Source organism: Octodon degus, unplaced genomic scaffold (assembly GCF_000260255.1).
Source record: "Octodon degus isolate 3935 unplaced genomic scaffold, OctDeg1.0 scaffold00088, whole genome shotgun sequence".
NCBI classification, from domain to species: Eukaryota; Metazoa; Chordata; class Mammalia; order Rodentia; family Octodontidae; genus Octodon; species Octodon degus.
The window spans coordinates 3,542,172-3,552,261 of record NW_004524664.1 but is presented as its reverse complement, the minus strand read 5'-3'; the positions used below and the strand labels follow the sequence as shown (position 1 = coordinate 3,552,261).

Here is a 10,090-nt window from a genome sequence, read left to right as displayed (position 1 = left end):
CATAAAGTATTTTGCTAAATCAATCCACAGACTGGCAAGTATTATAAAGTTGAACCATGAGGCCTAGGTGTCCTTACCCTCCTCTTCCTCCTTCTTCTTCTCCTCCTTCTCCTTTTCTCCTCCTTCTCCTTTTTCTTCTCCTCCTCCTCGTTCTCCCCTTCCTCCTCCTCCTTTTCCTTCTCCTTCTTCCGCTTCCTCTTCTTCTCCTTTTCCTTCTTTGAGACAGGTTCTGGCTCTGCAGTTCAGGCTGGCCTTGAGCTCACTTTGTAGCCCAGGGTTGTCTCGAACTTGCCACAATCCTCCTGCCTCAGCTTCCTGAGTACTGGGATTACAGGTTTGCACCAACATACTTGGCTCCAGCTGCTTCTTAAAGTTTCCTGCCGGTCTCACTTTTAGTACCTCACATTGGAGATGAAATTTCCGTATGAGTTTTGGTGGGGAACACAGCAGCATCTGTTGGCCAATAACAAAATAATGGGAGGACAGGAGTCCATATAGCCAGATATTCATTTCCACTTCTTTTGTTTTTCATTGTCTATTACAGTCAGCTTGCACTGAGAATCACTGGTGTAAATGTTGACCTGCCTCACTGATGACTGTAGGCATCTTCTAGAATGAGCTCGAGTTTGTTGCTCCTGATGGCTTTGACTTTGTTTTTATTGTTTTGAGACAGGGTCTCACTGTGTCACTCAGGCTGGTCTTAAACTCATGGCTCTCCTCCTGCCCCAGTCTCCCATGTGCTGGGATTACAGGCATACACCATGAATTTGACTGTTGTTGCCCACAAGTATTTTGTTGTTGTTGTTGTTCTGTTTTTGGTACCACGACTTGAACTCATGAGCTCACACTTGCCAGGCAGGTGCTGTGCTACTGAGCTACATCCCCAGCCTGTCATCCCACAAGTATTTACTAATAGTTGACCCCATATGGACTCAGTGATGATAAAATGAATTAAGTAATTGTCTGAGCAAAGTCATATGCAGTGCTAAACTGGGATTATAGATTTGAAACTAAACGTCTGTTCATTTGCTCAGACTCTGGAGGGGCCAGTCCTTGCTCTCAGGGGCAGTGCTGGGGGGCACAGAACTTCTACTGCACTGCTATGGTTTGTGTCTAGATGCCCACCTAAAGCCTCATGCTGTCATGGGGTGGGCTTCTAGTTTGTGATTGATTCATGGTCCAATGCTGGGATTATGGGTGTGAGTGCTACCCCTATTCTTACATACGATATAAAGCAGGGAAAGAGGCTTGCTCCCTGCTGTTCCTCCCTTTTTGCTCTTGCTTTTGCTGTTTTCTGCCTCCATGAACTGCTGCCCTCTGCCATGTACCACTCTGCCTTGAAGCCAGTTGATTATGGTCCAAAACCTGCACAAACAATGAACTAAATAAGCCTTTCCTTCCTTCATTTTTAGTGTTGGGTATTTTGTCTCAGCAACAAGGGAAAAGTAACCAACACATGCACTTACACAAACTCATAGAAAGCAATGCCATAGCACAAATCAATAGGAATGGAGCATTTGGGCCACAGAGTTATTTCTGGGCACAAGATCCACATTCCACTTTTAGGGCTATGCTAGTGTCAGATTTAGCAGTGCAGTAATGCCTCCCGTGCTTAGTTACTAGGAAGCAATTTGTATTATATATGTATAAACATGTGTATGTGTATGTACATATGTATCTCCTGTTTATATGTCACATTAGATTTTATATACAGATTTCCAGGTGTTCACCAAAGTTTTATCTTTCTTTTTTTTTTTTCAAAGTTTTATCTTTCTTGATCTTAACTTTATTCCTGTCCCTTACTGCTGTTGTCCTTATCCTGTAAACAGAAATTTCCAAAGTTTCTTCCACTTCCCATTTTTTTCCTACCCTCAAGGCTCTGGAAATTGGATTTAAGAGTTGGGTTTGGGACCAGAAATTATAGTTTCAGATAAGAGATAATTTATTTCTCTAAAATCTAAAGTCCTTATCTCTAAAATGATTAATAATATATTATCCACAAGAATGTGAAAAAATGTTAGCTCTTTGTAAGAAAAGTTTCAGAACAAAATGCAAAGATTTTAATCTAAAAGTTTGATACTTTTTATGGCTTGTGTCTAGATGTCCCCTCAAGCCTCACATGGTCATAGGGAGGGTTTTTTCAGAGGTGGCTGGATCTAGAGCATGTGACGCTGGGCTGGACGGTGCAGGGCTAGGATCGAAGCTCACTAGGATTAAGGGTCGAGTACTATCTGCCCCAAGTAGCCAGGATAAGATATAAGGGATGGAAAAAGCTGCAGGTATCCCTTGTTTGCTTTGCTACCTCCCGCTGGCCAGGAACTTTTTCCTCCTCTGCAGTGTCTGCCGTGTCACCCTGCCTTGGAGCCTGATGACTACAGACAGAAACCTTTATAAACTATGAACTAAATAAACCTTTCTTCCCTTAATTTTTGGCACTGGGCATTCTGTATCAGCACTATGAAAATTAGCCAACACACCAGATTTTTAAATTTTATTTTTATTTACTTTGTTTTTGTGGTCCTAAGGGCCAAACCAGGGCTTTGCACATGCTAGGCAAGCAGTCAGCTGCCAATAACCTCCAGCCCTTGCTAGTTTTTTGCTCATTTGCTTTTAATTTGGTAGATGTCCTCAGCATTGACATGCACCCTGAAAGCACTAGCTCACTGGATCCCAACAATGGCATGATATGGTCATCGTTATCACCATTTCCACATTCACAGAAATCCAGAGAAGCAAGTAACTGGTCCCTAATTCCCTAATTACTGCTATTCTGATAGTTAGGGACAGAACTGGAAGTCAAACCCAGGCAGCTTGATGCTAGAGTACAATGACAATTACATAGTCACTGGCTATGAAATTGCTGCTTATTCACCTTTTTCTGCCTGCTGTGGGAACTGAGCACAGCTGAGCCCCGTTCCCCGACCTGTTTTGGGTTTTATTTTGAAACAGGGTCTGGCTAAGTTGTCCAAGCTGGCCATGAATGTGTGATTCTCCTGCCCAGCCTTCAGAGTGGCTGGGAGTGGAGCTGCGCCTCATCTTGCCTGGCTGCTTACTCACTTCTGACTGTGTCCCTTCCTTGCTTAAAAATGGAGGGTGGCTCTGGAAGCCTGAAGAAAGCTATACAGAACCCTATCGGTAGCAGTGCACACTCCCAGCTACCTTCCTCCCCTCTGGGTCCCTTTCCTCCTCCCTCCCACAGGGCCACACATCACCCTTCCATCTTTCTACAAACTCCACCTACTCTGCCCTCCCTCCTGACTCTTCCACAGCTACCTTTCCTCCAAGATCCTTCCAAACGCTGAGTGCTGAGTGCTGCCTCCTGAATACGTTTTCTTAACCACAGCTGACTGACATCTTTGCAGAGAAATCTTCCTCTCCTCTCCTGCCCTCCTGTACAGCAGGTTCTAGAACAGATGGTAGTTATTTCCATATATACCAACTTCCCTCCCTACCTAAGGAGTAGCCCCACGGAGGCTACAATTTGATTTTTTCAGAATTTTAAAATTTTATTAAAAATGTAAGTTATTGTTGTTCTTTTGACACTTGCCACAAAAAGCCAAACACTGTAGTATATTTTGGAAATGAAACCCACCATTCTATCCTCTCCTGCCTAGCCCTAAGAAAGCTGTAGTTAACAATTTGGAATATATCCTTCTAGTCCTTTTTGATATGTAAACAATTATATATATAAAGACATGTAAACAAAATTTTATTTACAGAAATAGGACTAAATTATACATACAGCTTTGTAGCCCTTTCTTCCTCCCTTCTCTCTTCTTTCTTGTGGTACTGGGGATTGAACCTTGAGCTACAACCCCAACCACCCCATCCCCTTATAAAACTTGATACAGGGTCTTATTAAATCTCTGAATTGCCCTCAAACTTGTGATCCTTCTGACTCAGCCTCCCAGTGTCATACCTCACTTGTAGCTTTATTTCTAAACCTAACATATTTAGTATTCTCTCTCTCCCCTTTTCCTCCTTCACCTCCTCCTCTCCCTCCCTCCTTCCCTCTCCTAGGGACTGCCCAGGACTTCATGCATGCTGAGCACATGTTCTACCTGTGATATGCACCTATCCTGACTTTGTTCTTTTTAAATAGCAACACAGCATAAGACTATACAAATATAATAATACTTACCTGTCCAATCCAACCAAGAGAATGATTTCCCATTTTTGCCATTACACACAATGCAACAGTGAATATATACAACTACGTGTTTTTATGTGCCTATCTGTAGGATGTACTCTTCAACATGAAATTGCTAGTTGAAATAGAAAAGAAAGTCTAAGTAACAATAAATATAAAAATGTGGAAGGGAAAGTGTCTTGGTTTTGTCCTTCTGTATCCTTTCAGGTCTGCCATTATACTTACTAGTGTGACCTGGGGCAAAGAGGGCAGCTCTGACACTACAGCTCTATGTAGGTCCGTATCAGGTTTGTATCTAAGCCTCATCTGTTCGGCTTAGTCACCTTATCACTATAAAATAGAGAAAGAAATAAGCAAATATAAGATGGATTCAAGGAAAAATGGTAATAGTTTCAGATAATTATGCAACAAATAAGACCGAACAGAACAATGCTAGTTTGTGCAATTTTTCTAGAAATGGGTAGTGTAGAACCACTCATACTTTGCCATTAAATCAAATAACTACTTATACAGTGACCAGCTAACATCAGAATTTGTTATGGTTTGTGTCTAGTTGTCCCCCTAAAGTCTCATGCAGTCATGGGGTGGGCTTCTAGAGTTTGTGATTAATTCATGATCCAATGCTGGGATTATGGGTGTGAGTGTCACAGCTGGCCTGGAGCTGATAGCCTGGAGGTAGTGTAAGTGAGAAAGGCCTGCTGCTTCAGCCACTGCTGCTACTGCTCCTCCCTTTTTTGCTCTTGCTGTTTTGCTGTTTTCCATTGCCACGAACTACTTCCCTGTGCCATGTACCACTCTGCCTTGGAGCCAGCTGAGTATGGACTCAAACCTCCACAAACTAAAGAAACCTTTCCTTCCTTAATTCTGGGTATTGGGTATTTTGTCCTAGCAATGAGAGAAAAATAACCAAGAAAGAAGTACAATGTGTGAACTTGCAGGTTTTTTTTTTTTTTTTTTTTTTTTTTTTTTTGAGACAGGGTCTCACTACACAGTTCAGGCTGCTCTTGAGCTCATTTTGTAGCCCAGGCTGGTCTTGAACACACATAACAATCCTTCTGCCTCAGCTTGCTGAGTGCTGGAATTACAGGCATGTGCCACCATGCCTGGCTATTCTTGGAGCAATTTATCTTTGTGCAAAATTAGCTGGTTTGAACCAGGATCAGACCAATGACCTTGGCCTGTTCAGTCCTGCACTTTCTCCAGTGTAACTGGCTCCAACTGCAGCCGGAAAACCTTATATAATGAGGGTCCCTGAGGACAGAGAACAATACAGCTCCCTGAGGGGACACTGGCACACACTAGAGGTTATCAGGCCATCTAGATAACCAGCCACTAACTTTGAAAATGGATATAAAGCACATAAATAAATGGCTAGAGTAGAGTAGGCTTTTGGATTGAATTCTGCAGCTCTGGCCAGCTGTTCCCACCTTCACAGGGCAATTCCTGTACCAAGATTCATTTTTGCATTCTAGAATCAGCTTTGCCATGAAATAGCTGCAAAGTTTTGGGCAAACTGTTGAATCTCATTTTAGGTTGGTCCCTTTTCTGGCACTCCACTTCCCACAGATAGTCACAAGTGCAGGGTTCAAAATGTGTCGATTAAGAGATGGCTAAAGTATAGGAAGCTTGATATAAAATGTCCCCTATTACATGATTCCACTTATATGAAATATTAAAAACAAGCAAATCCATTAATCAGATGGAAATGTACTTAAGGCTTAGCAGGGGCTGAGAGAAGAGAGGAATGGGGTATGACTGATTAATAGGAAGAGTCATTGCAAGGAGTGATGATTTGATCTGGAACTTTTTACTGGTGACAGTGGCTCAACAGAGTGAACATACTAAATGCCACTACACACACACTTTTTAACATGGTTAACATTGTGATGTTTGTGGTATGTATAGTTTACCACAGGAGGAAAAAAGTGAGATGAGGAAGAGAAAACAGCTCAACTTACCACTGCTCAGTGGCACAGAGGGGGTGTAGCGGGCCATCTGAGGAATCACTGGGAAATGCAGGGAACACAGGAGATCTCTGTGAGTGCAGCCTGTCATCTAATTGGGACCAGGTCCTGGCCAGGGACAGATGTGGCCCCCAGTGAGGTATGAATGGCCAGTCTTCCTTCGCTCACACCAAACCGTACCCCCAAAGGTTATTTCTTTAGCTCACTTCAAGCTCAGCTCTTCCTGGAGAAGCCCCAGTCCGCAGGGAGGCCCGTCTTGCTCCTCTAAACCCTGGCACCATCGCCTCCGGGCCATTCCCTGGCCCCAGGCCTTCAGCTTCTCCCTGGCATCCAACACAGTAGCGCTCAGAACATATTTGTGGCTCTGTGACTGAGTCAGGCAGGCCCCACAGGGAGCAGAGTTTATGGGTTTTAATGGGAACCAGAGCATCAAATTTGAGGCTTTCACCTCACAGCTCATACTGGAAACCAGGGATTGAGTCGGATTTCCTGGGAGTGCTCACCCAGACAGGGCAACAGACAGGGTTGATGGTTTCCAGTAGGAAAGAACTGTGTTCCTTTGGATACCATATATAATAATCTAATTCTTAATGAAGCGATTTACACAGCATCTTTCTGTTGGACAGTAACCTGAAGACCGCACATGGTGACTCCCTGAGGCTGGGTGACCACTCAAGAGTGATATGCTACGCCTGGAGGGAACAGAGCTAAAAAGTGGCAGAACAGGGCTTTAAGTCTTGGATTCCAGAGAAGCTGCTCTCCACGTGGCTGCCACTACCTACCGCTCTGCTTACTGTCTGGGACCTAAGTGCGGTAGGGAACACACAAATACACAATTGCACTGATGTATTTACATGAGGGATTGTGTGTGTGTGTGTGTGTGTGTGTGTGTGTCTTTCATTCAGAACAAAATGTTTCTAGGTAAAGTCCTTCACACCTGAGGGAGCCGTGTGACTCGTTTTTTGCTTCGGCAAAAGTAGTGGAAGAGAGAAGGCAAGGTTCCATCACCAGCACTTTCTGGGTGTGCGCTACGCCCGGCCTCTCCCAGGCCGTGGCACCTCAGGTGCCGTGACTTTCCTTAGGCCCTTCACCCTAGGTTCCGGATGCGGATCCTTCCCTGGGGCCGAGCTTGGTCCTCTCTTCCGATGGCCTCCTTTCTCATCCGGAGGACCCGCAGGCTGCAGGCCACGCCGGCTATCGTCAGGTCCGCGCCCCGCGGGGGCTCCGGTTCCAGGGAGAATCACAGTGCACTGGGTGCTGTCTGCTTGTGTCCCGCGTGGGAGCCGGTGTCAGAACCCGACAGACCTGCCTGCCACCAGCCGGGGCTGGGCTGTTACTCAACTTCCCGAGTCTCGAGTCTCGGTTTTCTCATCAGTTCGGGCTGATCCCCACAGGTGGCCGCGCGGATCCGGGAGTTCAGTGCCTGGCCCAGTTCCCCGGGCTGCTCGGCTCCCACCTTCTCCCCACTCCAAGGCAGGACAAGACTCTCTAAGCCACTCTCTGAGGAGTCCCTGAGCCCGCCGACTACGCCGCTGCACATTCAGGACAACCCGGAAGGATCTGCCGGCTTTCGACCCCGCACCGCTCCACCCGGCTGCCTCTCACCCTCCCCGGCGCCCCCACCCGGGCACCTGCGGTCCGGCGCCACCTGCGCTGCCGGGCGACCTCGGGACCTCCGGGACTGGACAGGCCCCGCCGCCGCCCTACCCCCGCGCGCCCCGGCACCCTTCTCCTCCCGGAGGAGCATTGTACTCACATCCGGGGCTGGGTTTTGCCTTCATGTGAAACGTAATTAACCCGGAAAATACAACCCGGAGACAGGAGCTAGGGAGAGGGCAAGGTGCGGGGGGACAGGGGCCGAGCTCGAGGACTGAGGGGCAAAAAGTCCCCACGCGTGACGCGGCCTACCGATGTGACACGCACCGCCTGCCGAGCCTGGCGCTGCACGCGGGGTGAGTCGGGGCGCGGAGGCGCGGGCTGGGGGGCGAGGGGCCGGGCGGAGGCGCCTGCCCCGGGCTGTTGGCGACGTGTCTAGGGCCTCGCGGCCAGGAGAGCCCTAAGGCGGCCCCTCCTCCAGCCCCTGCAGCGCCCGACCGTCCGTCCGGGGTGGCCGAGGTCGCAGCCGCCAGGGGTCGGGCTCGGGGTGGGGCCCGGAGGGGGCGGGTGCTGGGCTGAACTGCGTTTCCTCACGTTTGCAGCGGCGGAACTTCTCCGCGTCCAGGCGCTGGGGCCCGGCCGGTGACGACTGCCGGGCTGCGGGAGAGAGCGCGGCGAGCACGTCCCAGGCAAGTCTTGCGCGCGGACTGGGCCCCGCAGCTTCGCTCTTCCCCGAACCCCTCGTTACCTGGCGGGTGCCTGCTCCTCCCCACCCCCTGCCCCCGGGGGACCTCTTCTGGACGCTGTGCAGCCTCCGGCTTCTGCAGGTCCGGGCAGCGGAGGTGGCGGGGTGCGAAGTACCCCGAAACGTAGCTTCTGCGCAGGTTGGTTGGGATGTCCCTCGAGGGGAGCAGGTTTTCTCTCGCCGCCTTTTCCTCGTTTTACACGTTTCTCCTCTGCTCCAGTCCCGGAGACCTCATCTGAATTAAAAAAAACAGCAAAGAAAAGAGCAGAGGGGGGAAGAGGCTGGGCGCCGAGGGGAGGACCAGTGCCTGGCGTGTCTGCAGGGGGTGCCGCTGTGGAGCGGAGCGCGGGCGCATCACTGCCCAGCCCAGCCCAGCCCTGCCCAGCCCTGCCGCTCGCAGAAACGCTTCCTTCCTTCTGGGGGAGCGGAGGGTCAAGATGGGCCTTCCGCTTCGAACTGCTTCTTCTGCCCCATTTCTTTTGGACTTCAAATGAGGTTTTCCGAGGAACATACACACCAGAGAAGGAGCAAGAGGTGGGCGTGGGGCGTTGTGCCAGGATACACGCTGCGGCTCCCGGCGCTTCTCACACTGCTGCGTGGTGTTGCACTTGAGGCCAGAGCTCCAAAATTGTCCTGATGTTGTTCTTAATATATCTGATCACCCCCTTCCTTCTTCGTTGTTTTTCTTTGGCGACAAAACTTTCAGCAACAGCAAAGCCAACGCTTTTAAGAGAATAGTTATCTTTCTTCTTTTTTTCACTTCAGTTTCAAACAGTTTACGTCTTTTGAATAATAGGGTTTGTAAGGTAGGGATGAAAGGAATACAGCCCCATCTTTAGGTAGCTGAACATCCGATAGTGGACGTAGTGTCCTGAGCTCCCCCACCCTGTTTTGAGAAGCCGAGCAAGGCTACAAAGCACATATCTTTGCAGATATTAACCTCCGTTGTGTGCCTCTTGGAAATAGATGGCTTTACCATGGCACAGATGGAGCTTGTAAGACCAGGCTGTAGCCAGCCCAGTGTAGGACAGCTACTAAGTGATAAATAAATGTTTGTTGAATGAGTGAGGAATGCCAGAAAATTGTTGGCACTTGTTGAGATGGAGGAGACATAGCATTGTGGCAGTGGATCATGCAATAGAAATTGTGTTCAACAAGCTATAGTTTTGTCTGGCTGTTAGACTTTTAATATAAGACTCTGTGTCCTTCAGTTCTGTTGCTAAGTCTCTCCCTTCTCCCCAGAATTGTGGCATTCCTAGTGGTGCTTTAGCTGGCAGATAAAGGGCACCTTGCTTTTCCCCATCTCTGATGGGTAGTTGCCTGGGCATTGATTTGGAAAGTGCCTGCCCTTTGGTGGAGGATTTTTGCAAATCCCTCTCTTGTCATTGTCTTGTAGGGCATGTCAGCATGTAGGACTTGCTGATCCCATCAAGTTATCATGGTGAGTCAAACCATATTCAGGTTGATATTTTATCAAGGTTGAGTTAAATCCTAAAGTCATGCAGCTTTTGGTTGGTGGCTGACAATGAAGAAATTTTTCAAAAGTAGGAAAGGGGTCTGGGGTATAGCTTCATGGTAGAATGTTTGCTTAGCATGCACAGCAGGGATCCCCAGTATGCAAAAAAAAAAAAAAAA

The 10,090-nt window shown here is 48.1% G+C and overlaps 1 protein-coding gene and 1 long non-coding RNA gene across 3 annotated transcripts in view; one reads left to right on the top strand and one right to left on the bottom strand.

Annotated features, from left to right (window-relative positions):
* Positions 1 to 280: 280 nt before the first annotated feature.
* Positions 281 to 6,182, bottom strand: LOC111818343. Its single transcript, XR_002822364.1, has 3 exons — positions 6,109 to 6,182; positions 4,376 to 4,480; positions 281 to 453 (listed from the first exon to the last, which is right to left on the bottom strand). It is a non-coding gene; the product is annotated as an uncharacterized LOC111818343 (long non-coding RNA).
* A 1,630-nt stretch (positions 6,183 to 7,812) lies between these two features.
* Plekha2 (pleckstrin homology domain containing A2) overlaps positions 7,813 to 10,090 on the top strand; it is a 66,113-nt gene continuing 63,835 nt past the window's right edge. Inside the window, exons 1-2 of one of the 2 annotated variants that reach the window (XM_023722031.1) lie at positions 7,815 to 8,066; positions 8,313 to 8,399. The gene's annotated coding sequence lies outside the window, so the exon portion shown is untranslated. Of the gene's footprint in view, positions 8,067 to 8,312; positions 8,400 to 10,090 lie in introns of both variants that reach the window. The other variant, XM_004637240.2, reaches the window with a different exon arrangement.